Source organism: Choloepus didactylus, chromosome 3 (assembly GCF_015220235.1).
Source record: "Choloepus didactylus isolate mChoDid1 chromosome 3, mChoDid1.pri, whole genome shotgun sequence".
Taxonomy (NCBI): Eukaryota; Metazoa; Chordata; class Mammalia; order Pilosa; family Megalonychidae; genus Choloepus; species Choloepus didactylus.
This window is the reverse complement of record NC_051309.1, coordinates 128,088,921-128,100,687: the sequence shown is the minus strand read 5'-3', so window position 1 is coordinate 128,100,687 and position 11,767 is coordinate 128,088,921. Positions and strand designations below refer to the sequence as shown.

At 35.8% G+C, this 11,767-nt stretch overlaps 1 long non-coding RNA gene across 1 annotated transcript in view; it reads left to right on the top strand.

The window, feature by feature from the left end:
- The first annotated feature begins 221 nt into the window (after positions 1-221).
- The window catches only part of LOC119528784, a 48,509-nt gene continuing 36,963 nt past the window's right edge, over positions 222-11,767 (top strand). Inside the window, exons 1-2 of the long non-coding RNA XR_005215766.1 lie at positions 222-463; positions 1,129-1,211. This is a non-coding gene — a long non-coding RNA (uncharacterized LOC119528784). The remainder of the gene's footprint in view (positions 464-1,128; positions 1,212-11,767) is intronic.

The following is an 11,767-nucleotide window of genomic DNA, read 5'->3' as shown; positions in this document are numbered from 1 at the left end:
CCAAGCTGTGTTGCTCCTGCAGTCCTGGGGTTCTGAGCCTGTCTGCCTTCTGCCTTCCTCTTGTCTCCTTTCAGAGTCCTCCTGTGGTTGCCTGTTGTGCTATTTCTGGGGGACGTACTTGTAATTAGGAGGAAGGAGCAGGAAGAGAAGAGTTTACACCATGTTGTTCAGACTAGAAGGTGACAGTGTCTTTAAATGGCAAAGTTTACGAGTTATGTGTAGGCGGAAAACCTGAAAAGTAGTAGTTAAGGATGTAAAAGTTAAAGATTTAGAAAAGAACAATACCAAGGTATAATACAGTTTCAAGTAAAGAGTAGTTATATTACCAAATGCTTCAGAGACGGAAACAAAGAGAAAACTAAAGAACACTGAAAAAGACCTCTGAATTTGACAGCTAGAAGGTCAGTGACCTTGGTGAAAGAAGCCTGCTGGAGGAGTGGAGTCAAATATCTGTCCCCAAGAGGTGAGCATCTGGAAAGGGGCCATGGAGGACTTGTTATTCTTACATGAAGTTTAGTAGGCTGTGAGGGGGAATTTGAGATTAAATGGAAGCAGTTCCTTTGGGGAATGGGACCAGGTCAATTAAGAGAGGCCTTGGGGACAGCATATCAGGAACAGGGACAGGTCAATGAGACCCCAGAATAGGGAAATAGGAAGCTGTAAAAGAACTAGTGCTGAAGAAAATTATTTGAAAGGGAGAAATAAAAGCAGTGGCTGGCTTTGGATTCCTTTTTCTCTTTTTACCCCCTCAGATTGTGAGAATGTGAACAGTCTTTGAAATCAATTTGTCCAACATAACAAATTTCGTAACATGATGCATTTTGCATCTAGATACTTATTAAAAAGAAAGCCAAGTTTCTTATGTTATAAAAATTGAATAAGTAATATACTAAAGGCCTCTCATATTGCTACAACTGGCATGCCATACTTATTTAAATAGGTATACTTTGGAAGAGCTATAGAAATATGAATTTGTTTACAACATACCATTCATTTCTCCACATTTAAAAGTATTAGAGTGATAGCTACAAAAAAAAAAAAAAAAAAAAACTTTTTACTGAAATGACTCAAAAGGGTAGAAAGATAGATTTTTGGAATTGTGCCTGCCTTTTTCTCATCTTCCTGCAGGTGATGAGAACCCACCAGATAATGGGAAAATTCCAGTAAAAGAATTGATCCTTTGATCAGCAAAATCAGCTCAGTTAAGCAAGGTATGTCATTACTCTGTCTAACGCGCAAGTTCTGTGGTTTGTAGACACGTTTGTCTCTTACAGAACTGTAACTACATGTCGGTGTATTTCTGTAATTGTCATAGGAAATCTGAAATGACATCTTTTAATGTCAGATTTTAACAAATTTTAAGACACAGTTCACGTGTTAAAAAGCATTGTTTTGTTGTTAAAATAACCATAGCACTGACATAATTTTTCATTGACAATATTTTTGAAAGAAAAATGATTTAATTACTTTTTAAAATTATTAGTTTGTTGCTCAATAAGAATGCTATGCCAAAAAGAAAATCACCTTTTCCTCACAAAAGGAATAGCTTGACAGATTTTTGATACATTTCCCATAGCATTATTCCTATGAACTGCAATTCATAGTTCTGAATAATGGAACAGGTGGAATATCTGAATAGGTGGCTTTGTAATGTTGTCTTTACCCTTTAAATCATTTCAGAATAAGCATAAGTCAGAGATCATCATTTAGAAAATGAGTTTCCGTGCTGCCATTTATGATTTAAATTGGTGACCCCAATTAAATACCAGTCTCTTGAGTTTTTAGGATCCACTCATTTGCTGTGAAATAGCTTGTTTTCCTTCCGTTGATATTGATTAACTTAGTTGAAACTTTTAGTAATCTTACATATAGGGTTACAAAGGTTAAAATTTAAGTGAATTTTAATATGTTATGAGCACAAATTAACTAGCAACTTTGGGCTCAATATCATAATTTTGCACCACAAAATTTGTCAAATAAAAAATTAATTTGCAGTGCAGCACAATCTTCACAAATGCTTGATATGTTTGATATTCTAAGATTTGTTTTATGTTCCCTTTTCTATCCTTGTCTCTCAATTTGCTCACAATGAAAGCATTCAAAGAATGCATTTTTAAGGCAAACATCATTAAAAGTTCTTACTCTGACACATTAGGCTATTTAATGTTGCCATGAAATACATATTCTTCATTATTCTCCAAAGCATATTTCTAGTTCTGGTATCATTCTTGGGATATTTTAATAACCTGTATTTTTCCTTGCTAAAATAGACAATTTTCTCTCTGTCGACAATACTACATGTGAGAGAGAGATTCTTGGACTCAAAGGGACAAGAGAATCCTAGAAAGAATCAGCATGAAGATTCCCTTTATATTTTATCTGGCAAAACCTAGGCAATAATCCAAGTAGAGCAATAACTCTCTTCCCTTAAAGAACTGGGCTGCCATTGAAAAGTAGCAATGCAAATCCTCATGGAGTTTTACCTAGAAAAAAACATATAATAGAAACACTGGGAGAAAAAAAAATGTGCTGAAGTCTGCCCATTCCTGCTTTGTTGCCAAAAAGTTAAGAGGAAGTCAGAGAATAAAGGGTTAGTGAGTGAATTAAGGCTATAAAATAGTAACAGAAGTTTGAGGAAAACTTAAACAGTGGAACTCTGTAAAACCTGGGCATTTTTTAAGTGTCAGTAAAGAAAGAAGATTTATATGAAAAATTGAATCAAAGAGAGAAAAAAAGTTGAAGGTGATCATTAGACTTGGTTATTGATGGCCTCTTTGTGGGAGAGGGAAGGCAAAGGGACATTTCACAGAGCTGAAAGGTGAAGAATGAATTATTATCAGAGATGAGGAATTAAACACATGGGCTTTGCTCTTCTTCCTCCCAGAACCTGAAATGATAGTAATGAAAAAAAAAAAAGTATGTGCTTATAAAGACAATGAGTACTAGAGAGAAGAAGACAGCAGGTGAGATATATCAACACATTTTTGAGAGATGGTAAACAAATGGATAAAGGGTGAATGACTTACAGAACAGAGAAAACTGAGAGCTAAGTGTCTGTAGAAGAGTAGGAAAAGATGAAGCAAGCTGCCTGTGAGGCAGAAAGAACCCAGGCAAAATTCCCAAAAGGGAGGCATCAGGTACTTCATGGGCAGGGTGAGGGGTGGATATAGTTAAACATCTGCATGAGGAGGAGTTACATTGCTCAGATTTCCCCCCCAATCCCACACAGATAGGTGAACATGCTTCCATGACCAGGCAAGGAAAGAGTGATTTATGCTTTGGAAAAATTGAATCAGAGTGGACCAAGATTCAGGAATGCCAGGGGTAGGCTGAGGGTGAGGGTGAGAAACTGTCTTGACAGCAAAGGAATTAAATGAAAGTCTTCAAATTACACCCTGTGATCCCCATCCTGGTTCCCAACCAACTATTATTGTGAAGGTACCTGGATTATACCCCTAGACATAAGATTTGAGAATTTATATCTGAAGAAACTGGCCAGCCTGAAGGAGAACAAAACAAAATAAAGCAAAAACCTAGAGATACGGACAGTATGAGGATTGACAACAATGCTTCATTATGAAATGAAGCCCATCATTCACCAATCACCCTCCATACCCAACACACATGGAAACTCCATAGCCTTTTATATTTTTATTGTTTTAACATTATATAAAGATATAATTTATACATCATAAAATTCACCCATTTATAGTGTACAATTCAGTGGTTTTTAATGTATAGGTAGAGTTGTGCAGCCATCACCACAAACTTTAAAACATTTTCATCACACAAAAAAGAAATCTTTGCATCCATTAGCAGTTACTGCCCATTTTTCTCCAACTCCCCCAGGTTTAGGCAAATATTAATCTATTTCTGCCTCTATAGATTTGCCTATTCTGGACATTTCATATAAACGGAATCATGCATGGTCTTTTGTGACTAACCCCTTTCACTTAGCATAATGTTTTCAAGGTTCACCAGTATGTCTTATTATTTTTAACATATAACTATATTATTGAGGTATAATTTACATAGTACACAATTCACTCATATAAAGAGCACAACTCACTTTATGAATTATACTAATGATTTTTAGTATGTTCACAGAATTATACAGTCATCACTAAAACTACTTTCAGAATATTTTTATCACCCCCTAAAAGAAACCCCATACTCATTTGCATCACTCCCATTTTGCTCCAATAATCCCAGCCCTAGGGGTTTCTTTTTCTACAGAATTGCCTATTCTGGACATTTCATTTAAATGGAATTATACAATATATAGTCTTTTGTGACTGACAGTCTTCTTTTACTTAGCATAAGAGTTCAAGGTAGCACTTCATTTTTTTTTATTTCTTCCAACAAGTTTTTTAATACCTTACTCTTAATTATCACTCAGCAGCCAAAGATGAATAGACATTTGATCAAATCTTATAATTTGATGAAAACTTATAATATGATAATTTTGAGGAAATCTCCCTATAATTTGAATAAAATGCAAGACAAAGAAGATAGAAAAAAGAATAGCATATTATATGATGAGATCTAATGTCCAATTATTAGTTATGAAAGAATGAACAGAGAAAAACTGGGAGGAGATTATAAAATTCATGTTTAAAATGCATCATTTGATTCATAAGGATCATTTGAATCAGGATTAAAAGGTTACACCAGTCGCCTATCATCACAATATGAGAAAATATCCTCCCTTGAATTATCATCCTGTGATTCATAACACAAGGATATAGGAAAAATCATAAAGGTTGTCACCAATGGGATGGGGGTGGGAAACACTGATCATATACAATGAATAGAAATCAGAAAGTCGTCAGACTGTTCAGCAGTAACCATGAGAGACTGATACAGTGGTGCATGCCTTCAGAAGGCTATGAGACATTTATTTACAATTCAAAACTCCATACCCAAATGTTAATCAAGATTGCAACTACAATTAAGGTATTTTCAGACATATGTGTCCTTAAAGAAACTTATTTCCCAGCCATCCTTCCCAGGAAATTATTGCAAGATAAGCAGCCTCCAAAAGAGAGAGGAAATGAAGAAACAAGAAGATACAGCATCCAGGAACTTGTGATTAGACAAAGGAAATAAATCAAGGAGAGAGTCCAGATGGTAGTGAATGAGCATGCTGAGACTGTGGATGTAGCTGTCTAGAGATCACCTAAGACATATTGGAGCACCTTTAGGAGATGAAAATGGAATAGACAGAAGTTTGATGTGGATAACTGTTAGAAGAAAAGTTTTCCAGTCCCATTCAATGCACTGAATGTGTGAGGGAAAGGAAAATATATTGGTGGATGGGACTTGTAGGCCATAATAAGACAATTTTCATCTTCCATAATTAAAAAAAATAATTAGTAAAATTGTAAAGAAATAATAAAGAAGTAGTAGTAATTATTATTTAGCAATATAGAAATAAATGCCAGAACAGATACATAAAAAATTTGCAAGAGGGTAATATTTTTAACATGGTGATGTAAGATATGTCCTGGAGATTCTCCCCTCAGAATAAACAAATAAAAGGACAAATCCCACTTGATCAAAACTCTTGAACATGCTAGAGACTGGAGAAGGACTCCATAAATTTTGAATCAAGGAAAGGAAAAAAAATCTCCTAGATAAGGGAGGAGATTTCTCTCCCATAATTACCAGTCCAGACCCCTCCCCTTCAGTCATCCCTGCACAGCTTGGGGGTTGCACAGAGGAAGCATGGCCTAGCTCCTTCCAGCCACAGATGCAAACTATAGAGCCGCTCAGAACAGTGAGTTAGACCTCCATGCATATCCAGGCACAGGGACACAAGTTCCACAGAGACTGGGGCTGGAACACAAGCTGCTGAATGCCTCATGCAAAAGGACCTCCAGGGGGGGAAAGAGAGAGAGAGAGAGAGAAAGACCACAGCAGAACTGTTGGCAAGAGATACATACACTCAATCTAGTCTCTGTTTGTTGTGCCAACTAAACACAAAACAGACCTTTCTGGACTGGCCCACCTTTCTCCATTGACCTCATCTGGGTCTCCAGGCCAGGATATACTAAAGGGGAAGAAAGAAACCAGAGGCAATGAAGTCTCATGGAAAAAAACAAAGGGTAGATGGGGGGAACTGAGATGCTGCAAGACAAGATGGGTCCCAGAACTTAAAATTTTAAGGAAAAGTGGGCACTAAGTGACCTCCCTAAGTGAGGGAGACAATATAATCAAATCATAGAAGCTAGGGAATAAATTCCACACAAAAACATACAGATCAAGATTTTTGAAGAAGGACTAGAGGAAAGGAAGTATTCTCCTGGAGGTGAAACTATTGCACAAAGAGTGCAATTTTTAAAATTGTACTGCATATCCAGAGCAAGAAATAGACGAAGAAGAGCTTAGAAAATCTGAACAGTTAAGCACAGACTACTCTAAAGGTCCAGAATAAGTTGGACAAAGCATCAAAGAAGAGCCTGAACACAAAGCCAATCAACAATAAGAACTCAGCCAAAAGGCAGAAACTGACCTTTAGAGTAAACACATCAAAATAGTCAGAAGCCCAGACATCAGCAAAAAAAAAAATCACATACCAAGACACAAGAAGATATGGCTCAGCTAAGGAAACAAATTAAAATTTCAGAGAAGACACAGCATTTGGAGCAATTAATCAAAAAGTTTCAAATATATCTCTTAAATCAATTCAAGGGGATGAAAAAACAATAAGGATATATAGCTTAAGGATATTAAGAAGATAATGTATGAGCATAAATAAGAATTCAAAAGTTTATAAAGGAACATAACAGAAATTATGGGGAAAAAAGGCACAATAATGGATACTAAAAATGCATTTAGGCATAAAACAACAGACTTGAACAGGCAGAAGAAAGAATCAGTGAACTAGACAGGACATTGAAAAAAATCATACAGTCACAAAAGCAGATAGAGGAAAGAATAGACAAAATTGAGCCATGTCTTAAGGATTTGAGTGTCAACATGAAGCATCCAAACATATGCATTGTTCCGGTTTGCTAATGCTGCTGGAATACAAAACACCAGAGAAGGATTGGCTTTTATAAAAGGGGGTTTATTTGGTTATACAGTTACAGTCTTAAGGCCATAAATTGTCCAAGGTGACACGACAGCAAGTGGGTACCTTCACTGAAGGATGGCCAATGGTATCCGGCAAACCTCTGTTAGCTGGGAAGGCACATGGCTGGCATCTGCTCCAAAGTTCTGGGTTCAAAATGGCTTTCTCCCAGGATTTTCCTCTCTAGGCCACAGCTCCTCTTCAAATGTCACTCTCAGTTGCTCTTGGGGCATTTGTCCTCTCTTAGCTTCTCTGGAGCAAGAGTCTGCTTTCAACGGCCATCTTCAAACTGTCTCTCATCTGCAGCTCCTCTCTCAGCTTCTGTGCACTCTTCAAAGTGTCCCTTTTGGCTGTAGCAAGCTCACTTCTTCTGTCTGAGCTTATATAGTTCTCAAGTAAACTAATCAAGGCCCATGCTGAATGGGCAGGGTCACACCTCCATGGAAATTATCTAATCAGAGTCATTACCCACAGTTGGGTGGGTAGCATCTCCATGGAAACACTCAAAGAATTACAATCCAATCAACAGTAATACATCTGCCCACACAAGATTACATCAAAGGTAATGGCATTTTGGGGGACATAATACATTCAAACTGGCACATGCATCATGAGTGTCCCAGAAGGAGAATAGAATGGAAAGGTGGCATAAGAACATTTGAAAAAATAATGGCTGAAAAGTAACCAACTCTTATGAGAGGCATAAATATATATGCCCAGAAAGTGCAAAGTACTCCAAACAGGATAAACCCTAATAGAACTACCCTGATGCACATACTAACCAAAAAGATAAACAGAATTCTAAAAGCAGCAAGATACAAGTGATTCATCATCTACAAGTCTTATCCTCAATAAGACTAAGTTCTGATTTCTCATCAGAAACCACAGAATTGAGAAGACAGTGGTATGATAACCTAAAAGAAGTGAAAGAGAAAAACTGCCAGCTAAGAATCCTTTATTTAGCAGAAGTGCCCTTCAAAATGAGGGAGAGTTTAAAATATTCACAGATAACAGAAACTGAGAGAATTTGTCAACAAAAGACCTGCCCTACAAGAATCACTAAAGGGAGCTTTGCAAGTTGAAAGGCAAAAACAGGAGATAGTGGCTTGGAGAAGTGTGAGGAAATGAAGAAATGAAGCTCTTCAGTAAAGCTAACTAAAAAGGTAAATGCAATACCCAATAGTACAGTATCCTCAATATAAAATTCTGCTCATTAATTTCTTTAAGAGTCAGAATACAATTGAATGATAAAAGGTATATTTCCTGATACTGAACATGCAAATTATAGAGAGGTAACGCATGATAAAAATAACACAAAGAGGAGAAACAGAGGGATATGGGAGAGGAGAATGTGTATTCTACTGCAGCTAATTTGGCATCTTTTTAAATTAGTAGCTTATAGATGTGTGTTGTGTAATACAAACCAGAGAGTAACTACAGAGAATTTTTTTTTTAAATATACAGAAATAAAAATGAGAAAGTGGTGTTAGATAAATCACAAAATATCAACTTTACATTAAAGGAGGCTGCAACAAATGGAAAGAGAGACAAAAATATATGTTATATAAAAACCAAAGGACAAAATTGCTGAAGCATATACTGCTTTTACATTAATATTAATGAATGTTAATGGATAAACTCCCCAAAGGACAAAGTTTGGCAGAATAGAATTTAAAATCATGATCCAATTATATGTTGTTTACAAGACACTCACCTTAGAACCAAATACACAAAAAGGTTGAAAATGAAAGGATGCAAAAAGATAATCCATGAAAATAGTAACCAGAAAATAGGTGCACTAGCTATACTAATATCAAACAAAATAGACTTTAATTTCAAAGATGTTATAAGAGACAAAGAAGGAAACTATATGTTAATGAAAGGAGAAATCCACCAACAAAAAATTACAATCCTAAATAATTATGCACCTAAACAGGGTGCCTCAAAATGCATGAGGCAAACACTGGCAAAACTGGAGGGAGAAATAGACACTATTACAATAATATCTTGAGAAAATTTGATATACCATACTCATCAATAGATGGAACATCTAGACAGATGTCAATAGGAAACAGGAAATTTCAATATGATAAAATAGCTAGATCTAACAGACACATTTAGAACATTACACACATTACACCCTGAAACAGCAGGCCAGCCATACAATATTCTCATGTGCACATGGACCATTCTTCAGGACAGACCACATGCTGGGTCTCAAAACAAGTCTCAATAAACTTAAAAAGATTGAAATTATGCAGAGCGTCTTCTCATGATAATGGAATGAAGCTGGAAATTAATAACAGGTGGAAAAATGGAGAATTCATAAATATTCGGAAGTTTAACAATGCTGTTTTGGTTTGTTAATGCTGCTGTTATGCAAAATACCAGAAACAGATTGGCTTTTATAAAGGGAGTTTATTTGGTTACAAATTTACAGTTCTAAGTGTCCAAACTAAGGCATCAACAAGATGATACTTCACTGAAAAATGGCCGATGATACCTGGGATACCTCTGTCAGCTGGAAAGGCAAGTGGTTGGTGACTGCTAGTCCTTTGATCCCAGATTGCATTTCAAAATGGCTTCCTCAAAAATATTTCTGGGCTTCTGTCTTCACTCAGCTTCTCCAAACATCCTTCTGTATGCACCTCCAAGTTTCTCCAAGAATCAGCAAGCATCTGGGTCTTGGCTTAGTATATCCAAGGGCATTTTCATCTCTCTGCTTTCTGTGCAAGCTCCCTTTAAAGGACTCCAGTGAACTCATCAAGACCTACCCTGAATAGGCAGGGTTAAATCTCTATGGAAATATCCGATCAAGGGGCATACCCTAATCAAAAAGATTGATCAACCTGCCCCCACCCAAGACTGCATTATAGAACATAGCTTTTTCTGGGGGACATAATATATACAAACTGGCACAAATGCACTCTTGAACAATCAGTGGGTTAAAGAAAACATTACAAGGGAAATCAGTAAATATCTTGAGACGAATGAAAATGAGAATACAACATATCAACACTTATGGAATGCAGTGAAGTTAGTATTAAGAGGGAAATTTGTAGCTGTAAATTCTTACATTAAAAAAAAAAAATGAGAAAGAGCTAAAATTAAAGACCAAACCATACACCTGGAGGAACTGGGGGAAAAAAAAAAACAAAAAAAAACAAAAAAAAAAAAAACCAGGAAATTAAACCCAAAGCAAGCAGAGAAAAGAAATAACAAAGATTAGAGCAAAAATCAATGAGATAGAGAATAAAAAAAAAAATGAAGTGCATTAACAAAACCAAAAGTTATTTCTTTGAAAAGTTTAATGACACACCCTTAGCTAGACTGACAAAGAGAAAAAGAGAGATGCTGCAAATAAATAAAATCAGAAATGAGAGGGGGCTATTACTGCTGATCACAGAGAAATAAAAAGGATCGTAAGAGGATACTATGAACAACTGTATGCCCATACATTAGATAGCCTAGATTCAATGGACAAATCCCTAGAAACACAAGAACAATCTGCACTGATTCTAGAAGAAATAGAAGACCTCAACAGACTAATTGCAAGTAAAGATATTGAACCAGACATCAAAAACCTCCCAACAAAGTAAAGCCCAAGACCAGATGTCTTCACAGATGAATTCCACAAATCATTCCAAGAATAAATACCAACCTACTCAAACTCTTCCACAAAATTGCATAGGAAAGAACATGATATAACTCATTCTCTGAGGCCAATGTCACCCTAATACCAAAACCAGATAAAGAAATTACAAAAAAAGGACAATTACAGACCAATTTCTCTTATGACTATAGATGCAAAAATCCTCAACAAAATAACTGCAAAATTCTTTAGCAAAATCCAGCAACATAATAAAAGAATTATACATCATGATCAAGTGGGTTTTATCCCAGGTAGGCAAGAGTGGTTCGACATAAGAAAATCAATTAATGTAATGCACTGCACTAATAAAATAAAGGGGAAAAAAACACATGATCATCTCCATTGATGCAGAAAAGGCATTTTGCAGAATCCAGCATACTTTCTTGATAAAATCATTGGGAAAATAGGAATAGAAGGAAACTTCCTCAACATGATAAAGGGCAAAGGTGAAAAAGCCACAGCTAATATCATACTCAATGGTGAAAATCTGAAAGCTTTCCTTCTAAGATCTGGAACAAAACAAGGATTCCCACTCTCACCACTGTTATTCAACATTGTGCTAGAAATTCTAACCAGAGCGGCTAAGCAAGAAAAATAAATACAAGGAATCTAAATTAGAAAGGAAGAAGTAAAACTTTCACTATTTGCAGATGACATGATCCTACATAAATAACATCTCCCAAAAATCTATGACAAATCTGCTAGAGAAAATAAACAAGTTCAGCAAAGTAGCAGGATACAAGATAAACAAGCAAAAATCAGTAGTGTTTCTATACACTGGTAATGAACAATCTGAGGAGGAAATCAAGAAAAAATCCATTTAAAATTGCAACTAAACAGATCAAATAACTAGGAATAAATTTAACCAAGGATGTAAAGAGTGTACAATATGGAACACTACAAAACTTTGCTAAAAGAAAAGAAGATATAAAAAAAAAATGGAAGGAAATTTCATGCTTATGGATTAGAAGATTATGTATTGGTAAGATGTCAACTCTACCCAAAATAATTTAGAGTCACACAATCCCAATAAAAATTCC